This window comes from Microchirus variegatus (assembly GCF_963457635.1).
Source record: "Microchirus variegatus genome assembly, chromosome: 9".
NCBI classification, from domain to species: Eukaryota; Metazoa; Chordata; class Actinopteri; order Pleuronectiformes; family Soleidae; genus Microchirus; species Microchirus variegatus.
In genome coordinates this window covers 12351413-12364216 of record NC_139810.1, presented here as the reverse complement: position 1 = coordinate 12364216, position 12804 = coordinate 12351413, and positions in this window count along the sequence as shown.

Genomic DNA, 12804 nt, shown 5'->3' with positions numbered 1-12804 from the left:
CACTTGAAACAAGTACCTTTATGCATGGCATTTTTCTCCCTGTGTGACTGGCACACACACACTGAAGTCTGGTTGTATGACCATCAACACTAACTTTGCTTACACACACACTAACAGTGGGGGAGTGGGGAGTGGGTGGGTGTGGGGGGGTGGTGTGTGTGGGGGAGTGGGAGTAATACACAAACACATGGAGAACGTTGTGTTTGTGTGGAGGGGGGGTGTGTGTGTGGGGGTGTGGGGGAGTGGGGGTAATACAGAAACACATGGAGAACACGCAAAAGTCCATGTAACAACCGGGATTCGAACCCTGGTCCAAAGACAAGACTGTAAGCTTCTACACAAGAGTGCTCAACCAGGTGAGCAATTTGTTCTTGTGAGATCAGCATAAAAAATGGAAGACTTTAAATAGCAAAACATGACTTCAACGCGTTGGACTGTTAAATGACGTCCGTCCGCTGCAGGCAGCCAAACAGTTGTGTGATGGTTTACACACTTGTCTATTAAGCAGGAGAGCAGGGTTCGATTCCCGCTTAGAAGAAGTACCCAATTGAACCCTGCTTTCCTGCTCCACAGACAAGTGTGTTAACCATTAGACTTACTGTTTAGCTGGCTGGGCCGGACGGACGTAATGAAATAGTCCAACATGTGGAGGCATGTTCTGTTATTTAAAGGCTTCCAAATTTTGTGATGATCTCACAAGGACAAATAGCTCACATGGTTGAGCACTCTTGTGTAGAGTGTTGCAATCTTGTTTTTCAACCAGGGTTCGAATCCCGGTTGTTACATGGGCTTTTGCGTGTTCTCCATGTGTTTGTGTATTACCCACCACACCCCCACTCCCCCACTGCTAGTGTGTGTGTAAGCAAAGTTAGTGTTGATGGTCATACAACCAGACTTCAGTGTGTGTGTGTCAGACACACAGGGAGAAAAACGTCATGCATGAACGTACTTGTTCCAAGTGGGAATTGAACCCAGGTCTCCCACCCCAAAGACAAGTGTGTAAACCATTACACCAACTGTATGGCTGCCTGTGCGGGACGGACGTTATCAAATAGTCGAACATGTGGAGGCATGTTCTGTTATTTAAAGGCTTCCAAATTTTAAGAAAAAAATCCTCAAGGACAAGTAGCTCATGGGACAAAGAGAATGACTCAAGTTCCTGAGGTTCCTGTGAGCATGGGTTCAAATCTTGCATGGACTGATTTTTAAATACCATGTTCAACCAAAAAGACTAAGTAGGAGTTCGAAAAATAAAACAAAGAGTGGGGACTTAGCTCAACTGGTTAAGGAGCAGTAGTCAGAGTCCTAAGATTGTGGGTTCAAATCCCTGACTCTTATGAGTATGGGTTTGAATCTTGCATGGACTGATTTTTAAATACAATATTCAACCACAAACAGTAAATAGGAGTTCGAACAATGAAAGAAAGAGTATGAAGTTAGCTCAACTGGTTAAGGAACAGCCATCAGGATCATGAGATCCTGGGTTCAATTCCCTTATACGCCAACATTTAAGGTTCCACATCCAAAGTGAACAGTGAAAAGCACCAAGAGCTCCCAAATCTCTCAGGGATGTGTGGCGTAGTGGTTTGGTTCACAACCGTAAGGTTGTATCAGTCAGGTGGTGGCTGGTTCGATTCCACCTCGCAGTCCCAAGAGATTACTCACTGGTGGTATGGTGGTAGGAGAACGGGGCTGGGCTTGTGTCCCCCCCGGAAATTCACAGACATGAGAGGAGGGTATTATGACATTTTATTTCACAAATTTTTCCCCAAAAAGGCATAAAAAAAACTATAAAAAAATGACAGGGGTTCACTCCCTGGAAAGTCCACCAGACAGTTGGGGTCCAGGTGCCCAGTAACTGCTGCTTAAAAATCATCCAGACATTAATTAGACTTGTGTGTGATTAATGTGTGCACATAATTTTTTACATGTTAACATGTGACTTTAGTGAAAACCACATTCACCTGTTTGCTGCTTTTTCAGGCTGAAGCCAGTCCAAGTCAACTGCAGCTGTTTGGAGCTCTTCAGTGTTGGGATGTTCACACAGAAACTTGATCAACACTCATTTATATTCAAAGGCTTTAGGTGATCCATGTTTACGTGACTGTACCTTGTAAATATTGTTCACTACTTGACTCATATTTGAGCATATTTGACTAAACACAGACAGCTGATTTTGGACAACATAGTATAGTATGACGTTTTTGTCAAATTTTAGACCACATTTTGTTTTCCAAAAAAAAAAGTCAAATTTTGGACGACAAAGTATAGTATGAAGTTTTTGTAAAATGTTGGATGACATAGCATAGTATGACATTTTTGTCAAATTTTGGACCCAAAGAATATTTTTAAACATTTTTAAATTTTTGGTCGACATAGTATATAGTATGACATTTTTATGAAATTTTGGACCAAGAAAAATCGTTCAAGAAAATGGTCAATTTTTGGACGACAAAGTATCGTATGACATTTTTGCCCAATTTTGGACCAAAATTTTTTTTTTTAAATTGTCACATTTTGGACGACAGTATAGTATGACGTTTTTGTCAAATTTTGGACTAAAAATCTTTACAATAGAATTGTTAATTTTTGGACGACGTAGTATAGTATGACATTTTTGTCAATTTTTGGACAACATAGTATAGTATGACATTTTTGTCAAATTTTGGACTAAAATCTTTTTTACAATAGAATTGTTAATTTTTGGACAACATAGTATAGAATGACATTTTTGTCAAATTTTCGACCAAAATTTTTTTTCACAAAGAAATTGTTACATTTTGGACAACATAGTATAGTGTGACTTTATTGTCAAATTTTGGACCAAATTTCTTTTAAAAAAAAATGTCAAATTTTGGACTAAAAATCTTTTTTACAATAGAATTGTTAATTTTTGGACGACTTAGTATAGTATGACATTTTTGCCCAATTTTGGACCAAAATGTACTTATTTTTTAATTGTCAAATTTTGGACGACAGTATAGTATGACATTTGTCAATTTTTGGACAACATAGTATAGTATGACATTTTTGTCAAATTTTCGACCAAAATTTTTTTTCACAAAGAAATTGTTAAATTTTGGACAACATAGTATAGTGTGACTTTATTGTCAAATTTTGGACTAAAAATCTTTACAATAGAATTGTTAATTTTTGGACGACGTAGTATAGTATGACATTTTTGTCAATTTTTGGACAACATAGTATAGTATGACGTTTTTGTCAAATTTTGGACTAAAAATCTTTTTTACAATAGAATTGTTAATTTTTGGACAACATAGTATAGTATGACATTTTTGTCAAATTTTCGACCAAAATGTTTTTTCACAAAGAAATTGTTACATTTTGGACAACATAGTATAGTGTGACTTTATTGTCAAATTTTGGACCAAATTTCTATAAAAAAAAATGTCAATTTTTGGACTAAAAATCTTTTTTACAATAGAATTGTTAATTTTTGGACGACGTAGTATAGTATGACATTTTTTGTCAATTTTTGGACTAAAAATCTTTTTTACAATAGAATTGTTAATTTTTGGACGACTAAGTATAGTATGACATTTTTGCCCAATTTTGGACCAAAATGTATTTATTTTTTAATTGTCAAATTTTGGACGACAGTATAGTATGACATTTGTCAATTTTTGGACAACATAGTATAGTATGACATTTTTGTCAAATTTTCGACCAAAATTTTTTTTCACAAAGAAATTGTTAAATTTTGGACAACATAGTATAGTGTGACTTTATTGTCAAATTTTGGACCAAATTTCTTTTTTACAATAGAATTGTTAATTTTTGGACGACAGTATAGTATGACATTTTTGCCCAATTTTGGACGACATAGTATAGTATGACGTTTTTGTGAAATTTGGTGCAGTGAGCTAAACATGGATCATCTTAAGTGTTTAAAGATAAAAATGAGTGTTTATCAAAAGTTTGTGTGTGAACATCCCAACACCGAAGAGCTCCAAACAGCTGCAGTTGACTTGGACTGGCTTCAGCCTGAAAAAGCAGCAAACAGGTGAATGTGGTTTTTACTAAAGTCACGTTAACAATGAAAATCAATGCAGACACATTAAACAGAGGCTCTGTTGACAAGTGCTGTTAACGTCCGTCTGAGGTGATGAAATCACAGGTGAATCCTACTTTACTGCTCCATAAACAAATACACATGGACACCATTTGTGTTTGTTCTAGTACTAATCATTGTTTTCATCATAGCGCTGTCAGTATAACGCAATATATGATTTTTCAAATATAGTGAAAAATCGTATCACGGTGTCTGATGATTTTTAAAAAATATATAAAACAAGTAGGTATTCATTGATTACTGCATTTTTAAACCATGACTAAATTGATTGTCAAATACTTTAAGAATCAATAAACGGTTGTTGTTTCTTTAATGTTGAACATGTTCTGGTTTCTTTGTTCCTTATAACAAAGAAATAATTAAAACAGAATAATTTTTGTCTTGCGGATAAAAAAAGAGAAGACATTTGAGAATGATCAATTCCAGGTTTGAGAAACATTGATGAACATTTTTCAAACATTTTCTGGACCAAACAAAGAAAATAATAACATGAACATTTCCTGGATTCTTTGTCTTTCTGTAACAAACAGAAAACAACATCATTTGTATGTGAAGACAAATGAAATTAAAGGTGTTTGTTTACTGTGGAGCAGTGACGTTAGCGTTAGCATTAGCATTAGCATTAGCATTAGCAGCAGGTGTCATGTGAACACCTGTGATCAGATCACTCAGGTTGGATGTTAACAACAGTTGTAAACAGAGCGTCAACAGAACATCTAAGAAATGTGTGGATCATTTTTAAGCAGCAGTTACCACATGTTTGTCCCCGCTGCTCCTCGTCCTCCTCCCGGGTGTCTCCTCCTGCTCCTGCTGGCTCCGCATGGCAAACAGGAAGTGGAAGATTCCAAATGGATTTATGGAGGGGGTACGGAGGGAGGGAGGGAATATCACGTTTGTCCACAGGAGGGCACTGTCAACAGTTGAGCAGCCATAAGTGTAATATCATGTTTGTCCACATGAGGGCAGTTTCAACAGTTGAGCATCCATGAATCAAATGTCTATAAAAAACGTTACTTTGAGAGTTAACATGTTTTGAAATGAACTGCAGAAAACAAGCTCACAACCTTATCTGTGACTACGTCATCATCTCTGTCATCACTAAACTTTGTCGTGAACCGTCTCAGTTGAGCAGCCATGAATCAATATTCCTCTACATGTAATATCTATGTTTGTCAAATGATTGACCAAACATTTTTTTTCCAAAAAAAAGTCACATTTTGGACAACATAGTATAGTAAGTCGTTTTTGTGAAATTTTGTGCCAAAAAATATTTTTTCAAGAAAATTGTTACATTTTGGACGACATAGTACGTTGTTTTTGACAAATTTTGGACCAATTTTTTTTTTCAAAAGATGGTCACATTATGGATGACATAGTATAGTAGGACATATAGTATGTCGTTTTTGTCAAATTTTGGACCAATTTTTTTGGAAAAAAATATATTTTCAAAAGAAATCGTGACATTTTGCACGACATACTATATTATGAAGTTTTTGTCAAATTTGTATGGCCTAGTATAATATAAAATTTTTGTCAATTTTGGACGACATACTATAATATAACGTTTTTGTCAAATTTTGGACCAAAGATTTTTTTTTTTTTTTTTTTAATTGTCAAATTTTGGACAACATGAGGGTGGACATCGCCACGATTAAGAATGCCGTGATGGGGTTGCGCACCGACAACTCCGCAATTCGAGACTGCGTGGTGCAGATGGGAGTGGATGCAGCCAAACGAGATGAGCTGGTGAAACTAAGCGTGGTGAGAGCTATGCGAGAGAGGGATGAATAAATCGGCGGAACCGAGGCAACAACTTGAGACTGTGATCGCTCGTGATGGTTCGACAGGGACACATGTACGGCCGTGCATGTAGCCTGTTGACTGCCTTGAGATGAACTGCAGCCTTATGCTATTGTTGCTGCGACGTCCAAAATGTCGAAAGTTAACATGAAAAAAAAAAAAAAAGGAAGAAAAAAAAAAAAAAAAAAAAGAAGTAATACAATTGTATGGGTAATGGGGGCGGGACTAGATAAGCTTTGCTTCTCCCGCTGTCCCTTTCGGTCATGTGTATGAATATAAATGATGATGTATGCAGATGTTGATTACTTGTCATGCCCGAAATAAACGATTCATTCATTCATTCATTCAACATACTATACTTTGACTTTTTTGTCAAATTTTGGACAACAAAAAAATAGTGAAAAAAACAACAACATACTATACTTTGACCTTATAGTATAACATTTTTGTCAAATTTTGGACAAATATTTTTTTTTCCAAATAAATGTCAAATTTTGGACGACATAGCATAGCATGATGTTTTCTTTCAAATTTTGGACCAAATTTTTAAAAAAATAAAAAAAGCGGTCAAATTTTGGACAACATACTATAGTATGACTTTTTTGTAAAATTTTGGACCACATTTTTTTTCCCAAAAAACTGTCACATTTTGGAAAACATGCTATAGTACGGGCCCTTTGAGGTTACCCATTATGCTGATGTGGCCCGTCAAATTTTGGACGACATACTATATTATGAAGTTTTGGTCAAATTTTGGACGATATGCCATAATATGACATTTTTGTCAAATTTTGGACGGCCTTGTACAGTATAACGTTTTTGACAAATTTCGGGGTCAAACTATTGAAAAGATTTGTGCACATATTATGTGCACAAATCTTTTCAATAGTTTGACCTTTTACCAAAAAAAATGCATGTTTAAAATTAAACATTTACAGGCTATTATTTGTTCCTCCTCTCTGACCACATGCGAAAAAGCCTTAACATCGGTTTTGATTTCAAGTCGAAACAACTGAAAAGAAACTTAGTATCTTGTTGGGGAAACAACTTATTGAGAGGCAAACTCCTCTCTGGGTCTGGATGTTGATAAAATGCTGGTTGTGGAAATCACAAAGCTTTACAATCACCTGTCAATAAGCACGATTATGAGAATAATGTTAGATAGATATGTAGATAATGCAAGTACAGGGAATGATTGGACATTTCAAGAGGCTACTGAAAAATTGTGATTTTCATCTTAAAATCCCCAAAAGGGAGACTAGTTCTTTTTATTAGTGGATAGGATGTACCACAGAAATGCAATTTTAGCATCACTATTGAATTTTCCCTCCCAAATAAAGTACAAACTGCTTCCTCCTGCGGCAGATACAACCTCTTCAAAGACTAAAGACGTGGCAGAAACTGAGCCAGTGCAAGGTCAGCATGTGAGAAACAGGAGCGTTCATGCTGCCATATTGAAGAATGCTGTAATTATCCACATGCCCGTTATTAAACCTACAACATGCAGTGCCTGCTGGGCTTCTAGGAAACACTTAACTGAGATGTCAGATCTGAGAATGGAAGGAGCAGTTTTCAGGATATATTGGAACATACTATGGGTTTTTTTGAGCTGATCATAGCTTTGTGACAAATCTCTCACCTATAGATGGTTTTGTGCTGGTCACTGAGGAGTTTTTCATCCACTGAGGCCTGAGGCAGAGTTTTTATGGTTTTGGTTTTATAACACTTTTCTGGTCTCAATGACCACTCAAAGCTGCTCTACACAATTTACAGTTTTGCCATTCGCCCATTCACAATCATTATCACGTTGCCAGCTCAGCCATCAGGAGCCACGTGGGGGGGTTAAGTGTCTTCGGCATGTAGACGAACAGAGTCGCAAAGCGAGCTCACAACCTTCGCGTTGAACGACTCACTCTACCACTGAGCTGCCCCAGCACCCGCCATATCTCCACTTCATTGTGTACTGCAAGGGAGACTATTGCTTAGAAATAATGGTCATTTATTCATATTCATTTTTATTAGCAAAATGTTCTGATAGTAGCCCGGCTAGCTCAGTCGGTAGAGCATGAGACTCTTAATTTCAGTGTCGTGGAATTCGAGCCTCACGTTGGGTGGTTCTGTTTTAAGCATCAAATGATGGGCAGCTCCCCCCTCTGGAACGGTGGATGCACTGCTCCTCATTATCAAAACATTGTTTTAACAATGTTTAAAAATAGCTTCGTCACGACTCCCCGCCGCAGTCCCTTTTATGACTTTGACCCAGAGTCAGACCCAGTGTCAGAAGACACTGTCGCTCTTGAAACACCTCCACAACGGACGTTATTCTTCTTCTGCGGTTCAATGTACGCAACCGGATGTGCCCGGACTAGTCCCCGGACCAGGACGATCTGCTGCTCCGGAGAACCGGTGTTTACGTAACCGGACCGGGTTTTTTCAGAGATCTCGCTGAGCCCGAGATTACAATACAACACAGCGTTCTCAGCAATGGCTGAACTGTTCGTTTTGAAACTTCAGGGCTTCTTAAACAAGGTAAGGACGCAGATACACACTGAAAACAGCAAGTTCAGCATTGCCTACACTGGCACTATGTAACTTCTGGTTTCCGATCTGTGGCACAAAAAGAATTCTACTTTAGGACATGCTACCTTGACATACATTTTATGGCACGGTTGTAACAAAAAGACCGTTTACCAACTGTGGGGGGAACCCAAGAGCAAATCCTACAGCTGGAAATATACATCTCTGGTTCTATCCAAATTTAGTCTGGACTAGCTCTAGTAACACAAAAATACTAGGGGTATTAATCATGTCATTGAAATTGCACCAAATAGGACATTCCCCAGCATGGGCTAGTGTACTTTTAAGGACAGATAAGAACAGTGTGATGGCTGGTGATTAAATTATCCGACACAGCTATGACCAAAGCTGCATTCAGATATGATCTGAAGTCTGGAGATTCACCCGAGATGACCATAATGTCCAAATGAGGTAATGTGAGAACGTAGAATGAGAAACTCTGGATCATCAACAGCTAATTGAACAAATGAGTGAGTTTCCAGTGTCTAAAATTGAGGTGACATTATTTTAATTAGGCAGAAAGTACGTACAATAATTATACTTTTACTGATTGTATGAAAAGTATTGTTTTCATCACCCCATAAAGCTTTTATATTTATATTATAAAAACACCATGTTTTTACAACAGCCCACAATGGCCAAACTAAAAAAAAAAAAAAAAAAAGATGCTACCTGTAGGCTACACAGGTTCACCAACACATGAAGAGAAATACGAGGTGAGGAACATTCAGCTGCAAAATGACACTTCACCAATAAATCAAATGTTATACACTGTAGCTTTAAGCACGCCTAAGCCAGGCGAGTTACATTATCAACATCCAGCAATAGCCTGCGGCTTTTTTCCCCACACCAGCAGAGAATGTCTTTGTGAAGCGTTATATCATCTTTTGTTCACTCCATGTGGGAGTCAGTCATCCTCATCTTAGGCCAGTCATGCCATGCGAAAGATCTGTCTGTACTTCTGCCCGCCATTTAAGTTCAAGCATAGAGATTGAGAAACTATTCCCTGTGTCCTCCCACACTGTCTGACCTACGTAACTCTTGTGGATAAAGTGGTCCCAGTGTATTCCTGGGAGCTCAGCTGCAGACTTTAACTGAAATATACAGTTGTGGGCGCAGCATGACCTTTATTCCCAAGTGCAACTTGACGGAAGAATCTTTTTTTATATATGAATCCCAAAAGACAAAAACACCTGCTAACACTGGCATTTGCTTCACATGGAAAATCTGACTTCCTCACTCTTGACTTATTTTTTCCGACATCACCTGAAGGCAGCACAGCGATAAGTGGATAAAAGACCCAAAACATGCAGAAATAATAGGCAGAATATACAAGTAAGATGATGATTTTGTCATTTAAGAGCCCAGATTGTGCGTAAATGAATCCAAGGTGGGAAGAAATCACAGTCTTAAAGTCTATTTAATTTACGGCTGACTGATGTTGAGGAAAGTAAACGTTTGCAGTTTTCCGTCTCGCATGTGCTGCGAGACCTGCAGTTGGCGGTTGACTTCATTACCAGCCTTTGATCTGAAATGGTTTTCTGTTTGTGGTGCTGGGCTGGGCTGGGTTAACTGGCCTAGTGAGGATACATCCCATGTAAAACTAAAAGACAATAATAGAGCTCTAAAACATGCTGTACAGCAGGGACATTTTCCTGGACATGAAAATGAGTCAGTTTTTAAGTCTGAGAAAAGATTTAATCATAAGCCAGTGAAGGCAGCCTGTAATACACCCAACTGCTTGTTTCAGAAAGCTATATCTAAATACACTACACCAGATCACCTTAGTGGGTAACACTTTACAAGGGTCCCTTAATTAACGCTAGTTAGTACATTATTAAGCATTAATTAACTGTTTAATAATATATTAAAAATCATTGTGTTCATGTGTTATTTATGTAGCATTAGTTAACAAATTAGTTAATGCATTAATACACAGTTAAATGTTTACTGCTCAAAGTTAGATAATACATTATTGAGCATGGATAAAAGTTTAATATTGTAATTAGTTCATTACGTATGCATGAATTAACACATTAGTGAATATATTAGTAAGCCATTAATAATGTCTCGAGTAATCATTTACTAATTGACCATGGCTTTTAGTTTATATGTTGTTACAGGAATCTGTTGTTTTCCTGGATGCTTTTTGCTTGACTTCCCATTCACTAATATACTGTATGCTAATAACTCAAGGATTTTATATACAGTATTATTGTCCAAGAAAAAACTTAAAAACATCAAGTACTTTGATGATGATTTAAAAACAAAATTCCATTGAATATCAACCATGAATAGGATTTCTTTGGTGTCATAGTATTTTGGTTTAAATGCCAGAGTTCAAATTTGTGACTGTTTTTGTATAGGTGGTTTACAATAAAGCTAACATCGTTATAATTGCAATTTATGGTTAATCTAATAATCATAAAATATTAAAATAAAGTCAGGGCAGAAAACCTGCAGACACGTGTTAAAAGTAGTATTATAATTCAAGATTCTTTCACATCAAAATTTGACAAAAGAGTCATAGGTTAGTATGTCGTCCAAAATTTGACAAAAAAAGTCACATTTCAGTATGTCGCCCAAAATGTGACAAAACAGGCATAGGTTAGTATGTCGTACAAACTTTGACAAAAAAGTCATACTTTAGTATGTGGTCCAAAGGTTGACAAAAAAAGTCATCCTTTAGTATGTCATCCAAAACATAACAAAAAAGTCATAGGATAGTATGTCGACCAAAATTTGACAAAAAAGTTATAGGTTAGTATGTTGTCCAAAATTTGACAAAAGAGTCATAGGTGAGTATGTCGACCAAAATTTGACAAAAAAGTAATTGGATAGTATGTAGTCAAAAATTTGACAAAAAATGTTATACTTTAGTATGTCGACCAAAATTTTACAAAAAAAGTTATAGGTTAGTATGTTGTCCAAAATTTGACAAAAAAGTCACATTTCAGTATGTCGCCCAAAATGTGACAAAACAGGCATAGGTTAGTATGTCGTACAAACTTTGACAAAAAAGTCAGACTTTAGTATGTCATCCAAAATTTGACAAAAAAGTCATACTTCAGTATGTCTTCCAAGATTTGACAAAAAAGTCATACTTTAGAATGTGGTACAAAGGTTGACAAAAAAGTCATACTTTAGTATGTCATCGAAAAATTGACAAAATGTCATACTTTAGTATGTCGTACAAACTTTGACAAAAAAGTCGTACTTCAGTATGTCCTCCAAAATTTGACAAAGTGTCATACTTTAGTATGTCATCCAAAATTTGTCAAAAAAGTCATACTTTAGTATGTGGTCCAAAGGTTGACAAAAAAGTCATTCTTCAGTATGCCGACCATAATTTGACAAAAAGGTCATAGGTTAGTATGTCGTCCAAAATTTGACAAAAAAGTCATACTTTAGTATGTGGTCCAAAGGTTGACAAAAAAGCCATACTTTAGTATGTCATCCAAAATTTGACAAAAAAAGTCATATGGAAGTATGTCTTCCAAAATTTGACAAAAAGGTCATAGGTCAGTATGTTGTCCAAAATTTGACAAAAAGTCATTCTTCAGTATGCCATCCATAATTTGACAAAAAGGTCATAGGTTAGTATGTTGACCAAAATTTGACAAAAAAGTCATAGGTAAGCATGTCGTCCAAAATTTGACAAGAGTCATAGGTTAGTATGTCGTCCAAAAAAAAAAAAAAAAAAAAACATTGTTTAGTATGTGGTCCAAAATTTGACAAAATGTCATACTTTAGTATGTCATCCAAAATTAAAGAAAAAAAATCATAGGTTAGTATGTCATCCAAAATTGACAAAAAAGTCATAGGTAGGTATGTCTTTCAAAATTTGACAAAAAGTCATAGGTAGGTATCTCACCAAAAGTTTGACTAAAAGTCATACTTAAGTTTGTCTTCCAAAATGTGACAAAAAAGTCATACTTTAGTATGTCATCAAAAAATTGACAAAAAAGTCATACTTAAAGGGGAAGTAAGTGATTTATAGTGACATCTAGAGGAGAGGCTGAAATTTACAACAAAGAACTGCGCCTCTGCTCACCCCCTCCCTTCCCTGAGCGATACGGTATCCTCAGCCGGTCAAATGTCGACTTCTTTGTCTTTCATCCGTGTCAGCAGATGAGGGGCGGGAGAGGGCGAGCTACCGCGGCCGCAGCAGACGAAGCGGAGATAGTGGAGGCGGGAGTTCCGCTACAAGTGAAGCGACGCTTGATTTGTTCTCTCGCGTTTGTCCTTACAGGCTCCCGTAGAAACATGGCGTCTCACTGCTAACAGTCGCAATGCAACCGCGGCCCGCGACCATGTTATTTTACATGACTTTT